The following is a 15,692-nucleotide window of genomic DNA, read 5'->3' as shown; positions in this document are numbered from 1 at the left end:
GACCCATCCTGAGAAGCCTCGCTATTTATCTGCTAGTTGTCCTTCAGTCCCTTTCGTGGAACAAGTTTATAGATTCCCCTGTGGTGTGTCAACACAGGTGTAGAAACACAAGAAACAGTTGCAAGATGAATACAACAGGCTTCACGTCCTCTAAGGACTCAAGACAGTTTGAAAAGAAAACTCCTGTGGATGATATTCAGAGGAAATGTACTTGTTTTCTTTCAAATCTAACTAAGAATATCTGTGACTATGTTGTTGATCTATCAGTTATGAAATCTAAGGCTTTTACTTAAACAAATCTAAGGCTTTAGATTAATTTTAAAAATCCAGTTAAATAAGAATTCCAGGAAACCCAACTCTCCCCTTCAAAAATCAAACACCCTCAAATCAAAACAGTATCATTCTCAAGCGGGTGAGTTTCCTAAGTGTAAAAGAAGATGTTAGAAACAAACTTGCAAACAACAAACAATGAATTTCTTTTTTATAAGCAGCTTGACTCAAGGCTGCCTCAGCCAGCAGCAGAGCTGGTAGGGAAAACTGGCGACTCAGCTGATGAGTTTCAGAATGTGCAAATTAGTCGCCTACAATAAAAAGTCAGGATGGGTAATGTACAGATCCGGCCCCTTATCTGAGGTCTAGCAGCATCTGCTCCTTTTGGACGTGGGTGGCTTGTGTTCCTCCAGCCACACAGCCCCTTCCTGGATGACTCTCTTGTTTAGCAACCTACCCAGTCAGGCAGTCTAGAGGCAAGAAATACAGGGTGGGAGGCATAGACAGAAAGAACTGTAGGGAACATGGGAAAAAATGAAAAGCCCTGGCTATGGGATTGACCCATCTGGCTTAATTTTAGTTCCGCCACAGGGGCCGAGTGACCTTGGGCCAGTCACTTCTCTAGTCTGAGTTGTTACATGGGAAAAGCAAAAGAAAGTTCTACTTGCATCAGAAAACTGTGTGGTGCCTGGTGTGTAGTAAGTGTTCTGCTAAAGTTATTTTTTCTTATGTCAAAGGTAAGAAATAAAAATGTTTAGCATAATCTATTATTACAGCAAAACTGAGCTGACCACCAAGGAAGTGGTAAAAAAAAAAAAAAAAAATTACTGCAAATACAGGAAGTCCTAGAACATACACAACAAAGAATTCAGGAAAAGAAAGCCAAGAGCACACAATATGAGGCAATGTCCCAAAATAATAAGTGATCCAAGCCAAGATTATCCATGGCTACTCAAACCACTGGATGAAGGGTAGGTCGGAAAAGGAAGTTCGCAAAGGACCCTGTACCAGCCCAAATGTGGCTTCTAACCAACTCAAAGTGGACCTCGATCTGGTCAGTCTGGTTACTGCTTTGGCCAAGGCATTGAACCTATCACGGAGGACGGTGGAACAAGTTGACATCATCTGCCCCATGATGTAATGTGTTATTTAACACACAACATCACTTACGAAGTATTCATGCCAAAAGATGTTTACCCTCCATCTAATAACAAGCCTCTACATAAAATGTGTTTCAGGAAGAGAGGAGCAAGTTAAATGACATTGTGAAGAACAAACCCAGAGTGCAGGACATTCTCCACCATAACCAGCCTGAAGTCTTCACAGAGTCATTTAAGAGGTTGGGAATGTAGCTCAGAGGTAAAGCACTTGCCTAGGATACACGAAACCCTCTAAAAACCCCCAAACAACAACAACAAACATTAAAAAAAAAAGCCATACATTGTTTTACAGGGTAAAAGAAAAGTTGTTCAATCACATGTATCAAATGAATTTGATCAGATATTGGACTTGGGGGTCAGGAACTGAGCTAGAAAAGATAGTTTGAGATAGGTGGGGAGGTGTGAATATGGTTTGTATATTATATAATACCATGGGATTATTATTAAATTTCCTAGATGGGATAACAGTACATGGTAACTATGTAGAGGTGAAATGTCAAGATACTTGCTGTTTCCTAATGGTTCAGCAAAAATGTAAGAAACATGTATGATTTTTATTTAGAATTTGAAAAGTGACAAATTTAGAATGAATGGTAAATTTAGGTAAAGGACTTTAGGTATTTGCTTTATACTTCTCCCAACAAGTAGGACTGAAATTTTTCATAACAAAAGGCCAGGGGAAAAATGGAAGAGAGAGCAAACAAAAGAAAATAACCCCACACATACTGCACATGCGCGCGCGCGCGCGCACACACACACACACACACACACACACACACACACACACACACACATACACACACACAAAGTCAGGAAAAAAAGGAAAATAAGATCAGATAATATCACTACCTCCCTCTTTGAGAAGCCCCTTGACACTGATATTCAGGTCAGCTGCCTTGCATGCCTTCTCATTCAATACGGTTTTATTTTTACCAACTTAAATTAATTTCATGTGCGCTCATTCAAACTGACATATCCACTATGTTGACTTTTTTTGTTGGTTGACATCAAAACCAAATTGTAAGCTGCTGTAAGAGACTACCAGGTAGGCATGAAGCCTAAGATAACAAATAGAAAGCTCCTGAAATTGATACCTAAATCCCTGTCAGGATGGTTTTAAGCTGGCAAGATTGGATCAAAGGCGGCGGGTAGAGCATCCTATTGGATTCTGATCTTTTACAAAGACAGAATGCTCTCTCTTACCTGCACTGGGCATCAATGGAGGAAGAACAGGTACAGGGGGCTGGTCAGCCAGGCCACTGAGGTTTCTAGAGTCTGTTCCTGTGTGCAGTATGCTGTGCCTGAGTCCTGTTACCCAGAATGCCAATGGCATAACCTGCAGAACAGCTACTCTGAATTCAATTTTTACAGTTCCCAATGAAGCAGGACTGGGAGGACTTCAACGTAGAGGGCTAGCTATAAAGGATCTGGATTCAGATAGTGTGGGTGTGCGTCTGGCTCTGCTGCATATTAACTGAACAAGCTCAGGGCTGTGTTTCTCAGTGGGTGTGCTGTGGATGCTCTGCCAGGGATGATGACCGTCCCAGGCACTGCAGGACCATCCCTGCCCTACTCCCTATAGGATCAAAAGCCAAGAGTGCCTCCCAGACCCGAGAGGAGGACCAGAAGAAGCATGTCAACACACTCCTGAAAGTCCCCTGCCTTAGAGGCTAAATTCGGGAACCTCAGATTTATCTGGTGATAATTTCAGCTCTACCATCTAAGAAGTGTTTGGGCAGGATCAGATGTGCTGCACTCTTTATAAACTTAAATTAGCTATACAAATGATATGCTAATATGCATCCACAAGGCAGCCTGCAGGGTGGGCCTGCCGCCACCTGGATTCCAGGTGGGACCTGTTACAGTCTTGTCAATCTAGCCATACACTACAATATACGACAGCTACTTACTCTGAAAATGTCTGCCCGTGATAAGCGGGAAATTTTGGCTTATAAGTGTTGCTACAGATTAAAACCACACCTCAGTGTGAATTTGAGAGTGAAAGCAGATGGCAAAGACACGGGCTACTGTAGCAGATGAGCAGCATGGCACCCTCGAGGTGGCTTCACAGAATCTGGTTTAGGATGTCACCCAAACTGGCCGGGAATGGAAATGACACCTCTCTTGGCGAGCAAGTGATGAGAGGATGGTGGGATGACTTTGGGGATTGGGACTACAAAGTGCCACAGAAGATGACGCCCCGCCCTCCTGTGCACAGGTCTGATTTTCAAAATAATGCACTTTAGAGACGTGTTTTCTACTTTTAGACAATGCTTTGGAAAGGGAGTCTTGGAGGCGGGGCAGACTAGAATACAGCCTCTGGTGGGACTGTAAGCCCAGAGGCTGAGGTGGGAGAAGGAGCTGGGACCCTCACAATTTAGTGCTGGAGAAGCCCTGGAGAGCCCGTCAGCATGAAGACCACCCACCTTGGGGTCTAGGAGCCTGGGGAGACCTGGGAGTTTTGAACCCAGGGCTTTTCCCATGCTAAGTGCAGGCTCTACCACTCAGCGGTGCCCCTCCCCAGACTGCACCTTTAAACCAGCTGTTTGGGTGTTTTGAACACAGGGAGCCACAGACTGCTCCCAGGACACTCATGGAGGCCTCTCCAGAGACTTCTCTGGTAGAGGACAGTCTTCAGCTCTCCTCAGGGATCACTCTTGCTCTCATTTCATGGCCTTTATAATTCAGAATTTAGGTAAAATGCTTCTCTGCTCCTAGGTCTGGGCTTTTTGTGGACGGGGGGTTTATAGAATTGCTTGTTTTTTTTTTTTTTTTAAGTCTATCTCTGCTCTTCCCAGTCACTGTGTAAATGAGAAGGTACTTTTATTGTGCTGATGTGATTTCTCCTTTATCATTCATTTTTTAAAAAAATCTTTTTTAGTTGTAGATGGACATATACCCTTATTTTTTATTTTTATTTATTTATTTTCATGTGGTGCTAAGGCTGGGACCCAGTGCCTCACCTGTGCTAGGCAAGCGCTCCACCACTGAGCCCCATCATTCACTATATATATATATATATATATATATATATATATATATATATATATATATATTTCTTTCTTTTTTTTTTTTTTTTAATAATCGGGTGGAACTTTATTTTTATTTATTTATATGTGGTGCTGAGAATTGAACCCAGTGCTTCAAACATGCTAGGTAAGTGCTACCACTGAGCCACAACCCCAGCCCCCATTATTCACTTTTAAATGAGGTCTAGGAAGTGCTGACCCTCTGGAAGCTCTGACCTCTCCTTTAAGGCTCAAAGCCTCAGAGAAATGAAGGAGGCCACAGAAGGCTGGGACCAATGAGGCAGAAGGGGTAAAAGGCACATGTCTGGAAGAACAAAAGGGAAAGCAGATGTCTACTCCAGGGCAGAAGCCAGCAGAAAGGAGCAGTGAAATGGCTCATGAGGACTACTCGTGGGTCGGAGAGGCACTGGGCACAGAGTGATGGATGGGTAGCTTCTCCACAGATCCAACAGTGTTTAGTGCCAACATGGTGTTTTTTATACCCTTACTCAACTGTTTGCCAATTCAACTTTGGTAAATTCCATTCATCTTAAACACAGTAGGCTGATAATGTCCAGTCCCTAAACCTATGGGCCTGACCATCTGAAATGAGATCTTTTATCCTTCTCTGCTTTCCAGAATACACGTTCGTCACATTCTTGGAAGCAGAAAGTCTACCCGTAAAAGAAAAATAAAGGGGCATAAAGTTGAAAGAATATTAAACCGAAGCTTTTGGGAAGAAAATATTTATGTCCACAGTACATGCCACACCCTTTCTGGGAGGATATTACGGGCCTAGAAGCTGGGTTAGTGAATTCCAAAATACACCTCACAAAAAGCACAGTTACCCTCCCAAAATAGGCCCTATAATTAAGTGAAGTCTTTTCAAGTGGATTGTTCTATATCACAACTTGACATATGTTGCTTTAATCTCTCTGCTTCAGCAAATGTAGCCATATTGGGCTACAAAAGCTCTCAGCAACTCACATTTAAGCCAGATTGTGGTGTCACTAGCAAACTGATGCAAATAAATAGTCCTGGGTACCAAAATACTCAATCTCAATCATCTGTAATGAGATCTCTCTCCTCCCTAAGCACATTTTGATCACACCAGAATCGCTACCCTTGATTCAAAAGGAAGGACAGCCCAGACTGAAATACCGTTTCATCTCCGAGGTCATCTGAAGACAAGCACATCTGAGCAGGCTGGGGCTGAAATTGAAAGCACGAGACTTCTTCTGTGCAAACGCCGGGCTCACACTACGTGAGTCTTACTTTTATGTTTAGGGACCAGCATTCCGTATGAGCCATGGGAGGCCCGTCATCTGGATTTATTTAGGTCAGTTTTTGCTTAGAGTCAGGGGTAACGGATGAGGTAACTTCTCAGGAACCCTTTCAGCCCTCTGAATTCCGAACCAACTTGTTTTTACAAATTTTACATATAATACGTTAAAATATCTGAAATTGTAAGGATTCAAAGAAATGAGTACTTTAGGCATGTAAATTTTGTTACTGCTTCTAGTATGAACTTCTCGGCCTCAGCACTCTTGACATTTGGGGCTGGGTCATTCTGTATGTGTGTGTTGCTGTCTGGACCTTGTAGGGCATTTAGCAGCACCCAGCTCACTGGACGCCACTAGAACACCCTCCTTGCCCTCAGTCGTGGTTTCATATACTACCAAATGTCTTCTGGGAGGGCAAAACTGACCCTGCTCCAGAATCATGCTCACTCTCTATTTATGTGTTTATATCTCACCCCCTGGCATGGCCAGGAGAACAAAGGTCTAGGTTTCTCAAGGTAACTACAATTTTGGTATTAAGAATCTCAAACTTCCCCTGACTCACAATGAAGAATTGGGATCTGTGACACACTACCACCTCTCAATATTTATAAACGGCACTACTGCTGTCTCTAAATAAAGGAGCCAGGACCTGGCTGCATTTCAGTCAGAACAAGGATGAGGACAGATTTGCTACCACCCAGCTCCTGGATGTGACCCTCCCTGCTTTCTGGATATCCCATCTTAGAAGACTACTCAACAGAAACCCTTCCTGACCCATTGCTAGGTAGTGACTGTCAAGAGTTAGGCACAGGTTTCTGTTAACATTGTCTACAGAGGCCATGCGTCTGGGCCAGACCCCACGAGGCAGCACTTTGAGTACCGGGTATGTGTACAGGAGGGATGTGGTCAAGCAGTCTCCTCAAGGAGCTCTGCAGGGTGGGGAAGGAGATGAATGAGTCCTAGAATGGGAGATGGGAAGTTCAACCAAGAGAAGAGAAGGTGAATGAGGAAGGAGAGTGTCTAAATATCTAGAGAGCTGGCATGTGGGAGAGGGAGTGGACTTCCTTAGAAAGTGACTAAGAGCAGCAGATGACTCAGTAAATATTTTAAAGTTTATCCCATCCCTTCCATGTGCCAGGCATTGGGATGACAGAAAGGAGTAAGACCAAATCCCTGTCCATATTATAGTTCTGTCTAAGAACTAGGTTGTTTTTCTTTCTGCCCATTCTCCCTCCTCTCCTTTCCATCCTTCTTTCTTTTTAACAAGCTGAGATAATTGTCCAGTTGTTTGTCTAACTGCTTATTTTTTCCACTTTAATAATTAAGGTTTACTTTACAGCAAAATTCACTTTTTTGAGTGTGTTCAGTTCCGTGGGTTTTCACAAAAGCTTGCAACTGTACACATACTACCATAACTAAGCTTTGGAACATATTTATCTTTCCCCCCACTCAAATTTCTCTGTATCCACTAATTATTTGTTTATTTATTATTTTATTTTCTTATGGAGACAAAACCTTTGTATATTCATTGGGTTCAGTATAGTGATTTGATCCATGTATACAATGTGTAAGGATCAAATCAGAGAAATAAGCACTTCTATCTCCTCAAAAATTAGTCACCTTTTGGCAATTTTGAAATATAGGATAGAGTGTTGTAACCAACAGTTCCCCTACTGGGGTCCAGAGAGTCAGACCTAATTCCTCCTCTCTGTTTTGGTGCCCCAACAAATTGCCTTGTATAACAGTAAGTTCTTTATCCCTGAGAAAATTTGAATTCCCCTGTCAGGTATTTTGTAGAAGAGACTTTTGGTGATTGGGAGGTTGGAACAGACACCTCCCGAGGCCATGTCTATCTCTTTGATTCCATGAAACTGGAGCAGAGTCACCTATAGACATATGATCTTCAGTATCAGTCCATCTGCAGTGATGGGATAAAGGTCCTCAGCCCCAAATCAAATTCTTATATTCAAAACTCAAAAATTTTAGTTCAATAATTGGATCTCTGAGAAGCTACACAATAAGCATAGGTCAAAAAAAAAAAAAAAAATCCAAAGGAAGGTTTGGAAATTAAAGCCTACATATGGTATTACCATATGTAATAAGGGTACTATCTATCCTTAAGCCCTCTTTGTCTTATTGTTACTGTGTTTCAAAATAATATTAACTCCAAAATCAAACAAAGCTCAAACAATGTGACCTCATTTGGTTGCAAAGGTAACCGGAAGGGAAGGTCAATTAGCTCAACTTGTCTAAGAATGGACTGCCAGGGTTACCGAGGTGGTAAATGCCACAGAGGTTATGGAGTGAATGCTGGAGATCTGTGGCAAGCAGCTATGTGGGGCCCTGTGACATTGAATGGGTGTAACCAACCCATCCCAACAGCCCTCCTGCTGGAAGACACTTTTCGGTGGTGGCTTATTGTCAATGACAACTGTCTAGTCTTCAAAAAAGGCTGTCTATCATGAACAATGACAGCTTTATTGAGCACCTACTATGCCCCAGCAATACCAAGCTCATTTTATTTTCACAAAAACCCAGTGGGTAGCACTGGAGGCCTCTTTTTACAGAAGAGGAAAATGAAACTCAGAAAGGTTATATAACAGCCAATAGGTGCAGAAGTTGAACTTTCACCTAGGCCTCCTGACCTTAAAGACTATCCTTTTTATTACTGCTAGCAAGGTCTGGATGGTTGTTGAATTGAACGTTTTTAGTCTCTTGGTCCACTGTATACACTAGTCTGTAGGTAAGCTTACAGGCATGCTGGGTCCTTAAATTCTTTTAATTTCCTATTCCCAAACCAGCTAGTTGTCTGCTTCTCTTTCATTTCAAAACACAGGTAATAAGCATCTCTCTGCTTCAGAGACTATTTAATTCTTTTGGTCTGCAAGTTAATTATCATGTTACACAGCTGGCTTAGAACGTACACTAAGCTGCCATGGTGTTCTTTATCCTGCACCCAGAAGCTTTCCTAAATCTAGACTTGCTGTATTTTAGAAAGCCCCATATTGCACAATAACATTAGTAATAACTAGGGGGAAAATGTCAAACTGTCAGAAAACACCAATTCAGCATTGCATTTAATTATAAAATTCTGTCCTAAAGTTTAGTGCAGATTTAGAGGATGCAGACAACAGAGCAATGGCTTTCCTTCATGAGCACCATTTTACAACAGAAAGTATTAGAAATAAATGCAACAACACTTACCAAAATTTCCGTCAACTATCACAAACTTTATATACACCACATGTCTTCTAAAACAGCAGCAGGACTGGTCCTGAAAAACAATACCAAAAAAGAAATAAAATTATCATTCAATGGGCATAATTTAACATACATTCCCCTTCTTTTCTGGAAAAGTTGACCTCTCTCCTCTGCTTTGATGGGCACCCGTCAGTTTACCAAACTCCACCTACCAGTTTCCTCTTTGTTTTTCACAGGAAGAGGAAACCAGTTACCTCAGTACACACTAATAAAAAACCTGGACAGTGAAATAAACCAGAAACTTTGTTCACAAATAGGTGAATTTTGGGGCTGGGGTTGTAGCTCAGCGATAGAGCACTTGCCTAGCACATGTGAGGCACTGAGTTTGATCCTCAGCACTGCATAAAAATAAATAAATAAAATCAAGCTATAAGAAAAACTAATTAGTTGAATTTTTAACCTCTTAAAATAATCAAAGACAAAAGAACAATGGAAAAATATCTAAAGTGGAGCTCATAATGATTTCCCCCCAAAACAATCTCTACCTCCCTGCCCTCCCGCCAACATCCTCCCTTCTTTTCAGCTACCTGTGGGATTCTGAGCAATTTCCCTAACCTATTTTTAGACTTCATTTTACTATCTGCAAAAGAGGGATTACAGAACTAACCTCGACAGGGTTGACATGAGGATCAAATGATATCAATTTACCGGCATATAAATGAGGCTTCAGAAAGGCTTAACACAGCATCTGGCACACTGTGAGCGCTCAGTAAACATGAGCTTCTGTTGTCATTCTCCTGGTCCCCCAGGCTTGGAACCTAATGTGGCCTTTCTCATGCCTGCTGCAAATCAAGGCCCAAACATGCTGCTGGAGTTCCACCGCTGGGCTGAGATTGGCTGCTGCTCTCCCTTCTCATCATGATACCCCATCTGGTCTGCATCAAGCCTTGCAGAAACCAGTCCCTGGGCCGCCGGTCTCCTCCCTTGCCATCTACCTCTTCAGCTCTGCAAGGCATTCTTCCTTGGTGGACACACCTTCTGGCTCTGGCATCACCTGCACACTTATTGGTGGATAGCCTGGGACTCAAGCTCATCCCAGTCTGATTCCCACATGAATCACTTTGTTTTCCACATGCAGCTCCAGGTACCTGTCCTGCCCTGGGCCTCTAACTGGCCGGTCCCTTCTCTGAGAGCTGCTGGAGGAGGTCCAGCTGTTTTCTAAGGCAAGAGCTTTTTACTTTTTTTGTACCATGGCATTCTACAGACATGTTTCTCAATGTTTTTAAATGCTTAGAATTAACACATAAAATGCACAGGACTCAAAATAAGCAGTGTATTGGTTTACAGTTATCAAAATGTTTAACAAAATTGGAATGGGTTTCTTTCAATATTTGAATAATTTCCAGAGAAACTCTAATAACTACTGTGATTTTGAAATATCCTTAAATGATAAATGATGTTTCAGGATATATGCAACTGTAATACAACATAAAAACAGTCACGAGTTCTATTGGGAATAGAACTTAGGTAAGGCTGGAAGCTAAGGCTACTTCTATAATAATAGGAAATGTTAGACTGCAGTGAAGGGTTAACAAAAATGATAATTTTTTTCCCAGACAAGTTCACAGACCCCCTTGACACTGATCCATGGACTTCAGTCTAGTCACCATCTATAAGGTCTCTCTCTACCTTTTCTACCTTGATTTTTCTAACGTGGTGTTAATCTTAATTCTCTTTTGTTTTTCTTTTTGAAATTAACATGCTATTTGATATAGACACTTTAAATAGATGTACTTACTGTACTTTATATTTTAGATTTGTAAGAAAAGGCCCTTTTTATTCCATCTTTTCACTTCTCCTGTGGTTAATAATGCCCTGTCCTGTAGCAGGCACAGTAGTGATGTGTTCACCAGGACTGTTTGAGTCAGTCAGTGGATAAGAGTGTAATCCTGCTTGTCCTACATGTGCTTGGCTAATATTAATATTTTCTCATCTCTCTTTGGCCATCTATGAGGTCCTATATATGAAGATGAATACTATACTTAAATCATAAATGACTGAAGTTAGGAAACAAAACATTCTTTTCTTTTACTCCTTTTCAGAGAATGAATGCTTCGTCTGTGCTGTGCTGCAGGTAGCTGACACACAGGTATGATACTCATGCCTTCTCAGAGATTGAAGTCCAACAGCTGTCCCCAGCTTGTTCAGAGTAGCTGGGGATCCCTCGCCCTTCCACAATCTTTGCAGAGACAAGGAACTGTCATGATTTCCTACATGTGGGCCCAAGTTGGTGAGGTTAGTTGGAGTTGCTTGGCAACCACCAGAGACCAGACCAAGACCCAGTTACCCTTTAGTCTCACAGATGTGAGCCTATGGTGTGGGGCTGGTGGGGTAAATAGTTGGAATGGTGAAATTCCATCTCCCCTCTAAGTACCCTCATGAACGATGCTATCTTTGCATATGAGATGAGAGACAGCAACCACCAAAGTGACTCTCTCAGGAAGCTTGATCCTTGGTCCCCACTGAGTCTGTAAGGGACCAGCCTCAGGATGGACACTGGAACATCCTCAGTCTTCTGAGTCTTTTTCCTAATTAGCTGCAGCTTGGGATTTCTGTGTATTTTGTCGATCAATCAATTAAACAAATAGAATAATCTTTCCTTTTTGAATGAAGAAAGCATAATGATTTTCTCCACTGAAAACCACTCATCAGGACATTGCGACCATTTGCTTTGGCAGAAATTCACCATTGGCAGCATTTCTCACTCCAGACATCATGTCAAGTGACTCTTAGGGTGAGTGGGAGTATACGCTCCCTCCCCAATAACAACTAAGACTGATGAGCTCAGAGAACAAAGGCTGGATTTGGCACTCTTTTCAGACTGAAAGACATGTAGATGCATCTCATCTGAGTTTCTTTTTGAGACATGCTGCATATGTGGTATTAATTACCAATAAAAATAACTGATAATGAAGAGGGTGGCATGACTGATTTGTCTTCTGTTTCTAGAATTACAATGTACGTACGTGTCATCACAGATGAGTAATAACATCTTCATGAGTCCCTTACACCAACATGTAGCCCTGTGTGCCCTTTTTGTTTCTGATCCACACCACAGACTGATGCATGGCTCCTGATTTAAAGGTAACATTTTCATTGAACTCTGGGAACAAGTATCTCAACTACAGTTCTCATCTCCATGGGGTCACTGCCTCTTCCTTTTTCCTAACAGCATTTCTCCAGCCTCAGTGTCTCGTGGGCAGGTGACAGCACTCTGAGCTGGGGAATGGGGAATCAATGGTCCACAGTTTTGGAGCATGGCAATTAATAGCATTAGCATCACTCAAGAGGTCCTTAAAAATAGCAGTTCTGAGGCTCCACCCAAACCAACCCAATCACCATCTAGCTTACAAGATTCCCAGGTGATCTGTGTGCACACTGAAGTTTGAATGGTTCTTGTTCCAAAGGAAACTTATCCTCTTCCTAGTGATTGGTTCAAGGATAGACACATGGCCCAATTAAAGCCAATGAGACATGACAAATATTGTACCAGGAGTTTCTCCTCCTTGAGAGAAAGTCCTTCCTCCCGAATGTTGTGTGGTTGTGATGTGTGAATTACTCCAGTCTAAGGATACAGCTGTTCAGAGACAAGAAAAACACAGGGAAACAGTGCAGGTTATTGCCCTGGTCAACCCTGAGTCTGTGGTATCTCCGAGCTTCCAAGAAATTTCTTATTGTCCTGGCCTCCTTGAGTTGGGTTTTCAATTATTTGCAGATGGAAAACTTTCAGTTTCCAAAGAAAGGAACAGAATGCCAAAGCCTTGGGCTCAGTCACACACTGAAGAGTCAGACAAGGCAGTGCATGCGGAGACCAGGGCAATAGTTCAGAGACTCAGGGAACTGACCCAGCCTTATTTCTGGTACTTACAACCATAGTTCTTTTGCACATTTCCCAAAGCCTTCTAAATCTGCTGGTCTCAATGAACAACCAGAGGAAATACTGATCATGTTCCAAAGTATTTTAACCAGAGTGGCTAACGGTTGTCTTCCCAAGAAGTCACATGGATGTCATTTCCTGCAAGGACAATGGGAGACTAATTGCTGGGCCTCAGCCTCCAATAGGGAAGACAACCTGTGAAATGTGATTACTGCAGGGTAAATAAGGAAGAGCTCAAGGCTCAGAAGCCATTTCTGGATCTGCTCCAATTACTTGGGGAAAAGAAAAAAAAAAAAAAAAAAAGAGCCAGCTGGTCTGGGAAAAAAATATGAGGGGCAGCAGCTAGGACAGCCGCCTGAGTCATTTTTTTTACACATCACTGGTAGTTATTAAAGATCTTTCTGAGGAAACAAATAGACCAGCTATTATACAAAACCATACATGGCTTTGGTATAATTTAGCTTCATATAGGAGAGATGTCAAGAAGAACTGAATGTCTAAATGGACATTATCTCTCTGGTGTGTCCCAGCTTCCTAGCCACAAGAGGATATTCTGGGTTTGGGCTAAGGTTGGGTTTGTTGTGTTGGCTCAGTGAAGAATGTATTTTCTATCAAGGGCGGCTCACTGATTTGTTTCCACAGAATGTTTCCTCAGGTCCTATGTCCTTAGAGTTAGTTTCTCTCAAACCCTTTTTGCTTTTTCTTTCCTGGCACCTCATACTCCCATAATTCCAACTACCATCCCATGTGATGAGCTTCTCCTACATTGCTAGACCTATCACTCATGTTCCAAGTTCATCTGCTTCCCCTAACAAGGAAGCACCCTGAGGACAGCAAATTGATTTGATCACTGTTCTGTTCCCTAGGCCTAGTATAGTGGCTGCACTGGGTAAAAAGGTCTGTTGAGTGAATACATTCAAGGCCTCACTCAGACTCCTAGGGACCTCATAAGAGTCCCTGCTATCATTTCCTAAGTAGCCTCTCTGAATCTGGTCTCTCCTTTAATTGACACGCATGAAGTCCCTGGATCACAATGTTGCTCAGGTCCCTTCTAGAATGTCTCAGGAGGGAAGGACTTAGCAACTCAGCCCTGTATTTTCCAAGTGAGAAACTGGGTCCATGGAGGCAAGAGGCCTGCCCAAGTTTGTACTATTAGTGGATGGCAGAGGCAGGATTTTTAGTTTAGATTCAGTGCTCTAGCTACCAGGCCATAACTAGTGCAAAAACTTCAATGGTCTTTCAGTCAGACCTAGCACAAGGTCTGGTAAGGAACAGGCACTCAATAAATATTTGTTGACTGACTGAATAAAGTAATGGGTCTCATACATGTACAAATGAACTTCTGTTTTTCTTCAAGTGTCACACTCTCCAAAAGAAGCATAATAATACCTTAGGATCCAAAATGGAGGTGAGGGGCTTCTCTCTCCTCTTGCCCTACAGTCCAAGAAGCCACCTTCAGAAGCCCTGGAGCATGAGGACACTGCTAGAAAACCAAAGACTTACATAGCCAAACTGACATTCTTCAGTTTTGCCCACAAAGCCGGCCACCATCATTCCAAACCCACTTCCTCAGCCTCATTTTCCATTTCTTCTTCCTCTCTGCCACCCAGCTTTCCCAGAGCACCTGCTTTCCCAGCACTCATTCCTCTTTAGGCCTTTTCCTACTTCGTTTCTTCCTCCTTACATGCCCTTGCCTCCACCTGCAAGAATGGAGAACCAACCTGTCCTTCAAGTCAACTCTAATGTAAACCCCTCCTTGAAGTGCTTGCCCATTTCCTCCATTAAAATCAGTCTCACTCTATTTGTCCTTCTACGATAGCCTTTACCACACTACCTGATCCAAGGAAAACAGCCAACTCTTTGAGGGCAAGAACCTAGTCTAAATTCATCTTTGAATCACTGGGACCTTGCCTGGCTCAATGCCTTGCACAGAGGAAAGACTCTCCTGTTGCCTTGAAATGGCTTCTTTCTTCTTAGTTCACTTTTGTGACTGAATTACACACGTTGTGGTAAGTGACATTCCAAATCTTCCTCTAGTCTCTGAAGGCCAATGAGGCAGCCAGCACATGTCTACACATCACACTAAGGAGCAATGTCATATTTTTGAGTGTCTTTTTGAGTCATATTTTCAGAAGCAAACAATGGTGAGGTGAGAAAGAAGAGTTTCCCTCTCCTTCACAGCTGTCCTATGGCCATGGCTGTCCTGTGCAGCAAGAGGTCCCCTCTGGGCAACTTCTGCACACAAACAACAGGAGACTTAAAATACAGTCCTGACTCCTTCCAAGTTACAATATTCTTTGTAAGCCTAGAGTCAATTGTCTGAAAAATTAAAGAGCTCCAAATGGTAGGATAATACATTAAACAAGCAAGCACAAAAACAAAGCCCAATTGCCAGGGACAATGGGTGTGTGTGTGGGGGGGGGAGAGGCGTGGCTAGGAAATACAGGGTTCCCTAGGAAACCAAGCCCACTTTCTGACTGGCTGTGGCCTTGTCGCCTCACTGGGGTTTAGCGAGGTGCCCTGAGAAGGCATGACTGATCCATCTTCCCCTTCTGTCACTTCTCCTGGCTTCACTCCAACAAGCTGGATGGCCTCAAGTAAGGAAGGCTGTCGCTGTTTGCTGGAGTGGAAGTAAACAGCAGAGAGAGGAGAGGAGGAGGAGGAGAGAGAGAGGGAGAGAAAAGAGACAAGCATGGAGTCACTTACCCAGCAGAAAGAAATTATTGATCACAGACAAAGAGGGTGGCAAGGTCAAACTACAAAAGCTGGCTGCTCCCTTTCATCAGCTATTTCCAGGACAAGAGGGGGTCGGAGGCTCACTGTGGAGCCAGGC

At 42.7% G+C, this 15,692-nt stretch overlaps 1 protein-coding gene across 4 annotated transcripts in view; it reads right to left on the bottom strand.

Annotated features, from left to right (window-relative positions):
* The window catches only part of FYN (FYN proto-oncogene, Src family tyrosine kinase), a 204,719-nt gene that overhangs the window by 106,680 nt on the left and 82,347 nt on the right, over positions 1-15,692 (bottom strand). For 3 of the 4 annotated variants that reach the window (XM_079149149.1, XM_079149147.1, XM_079149150.1), the window contains exon 3: positions 8,926-8,995. The gene's annotated coding sequence lies outside the window, so the exon portion shown is untranslated. Of the gene's footprint in view, positions 1-2,633; positions 2,972-8,925; positions 8,996-15,692 lie in introns of those variants that run through there. The other variant, XM_079149148.1, reaches the window with a different exon arrangement.

The sequence above is a fragment of the Sciurus vulgaris genome (assembly GCF_902686455.1).
Source record: "Sciurus vulgaris genome assembly, chromosome: 7".
NCBI lineage: Eukaryota > Metazoa > Chordata > Mammalia > Rodentia > Sciuridae > Sciurus > Sciurus vulgaris.
Note: the sequence above shows the minus strand (reverse complement) of the source record. Positions and strands in the feature narration are given on the sequence as shown.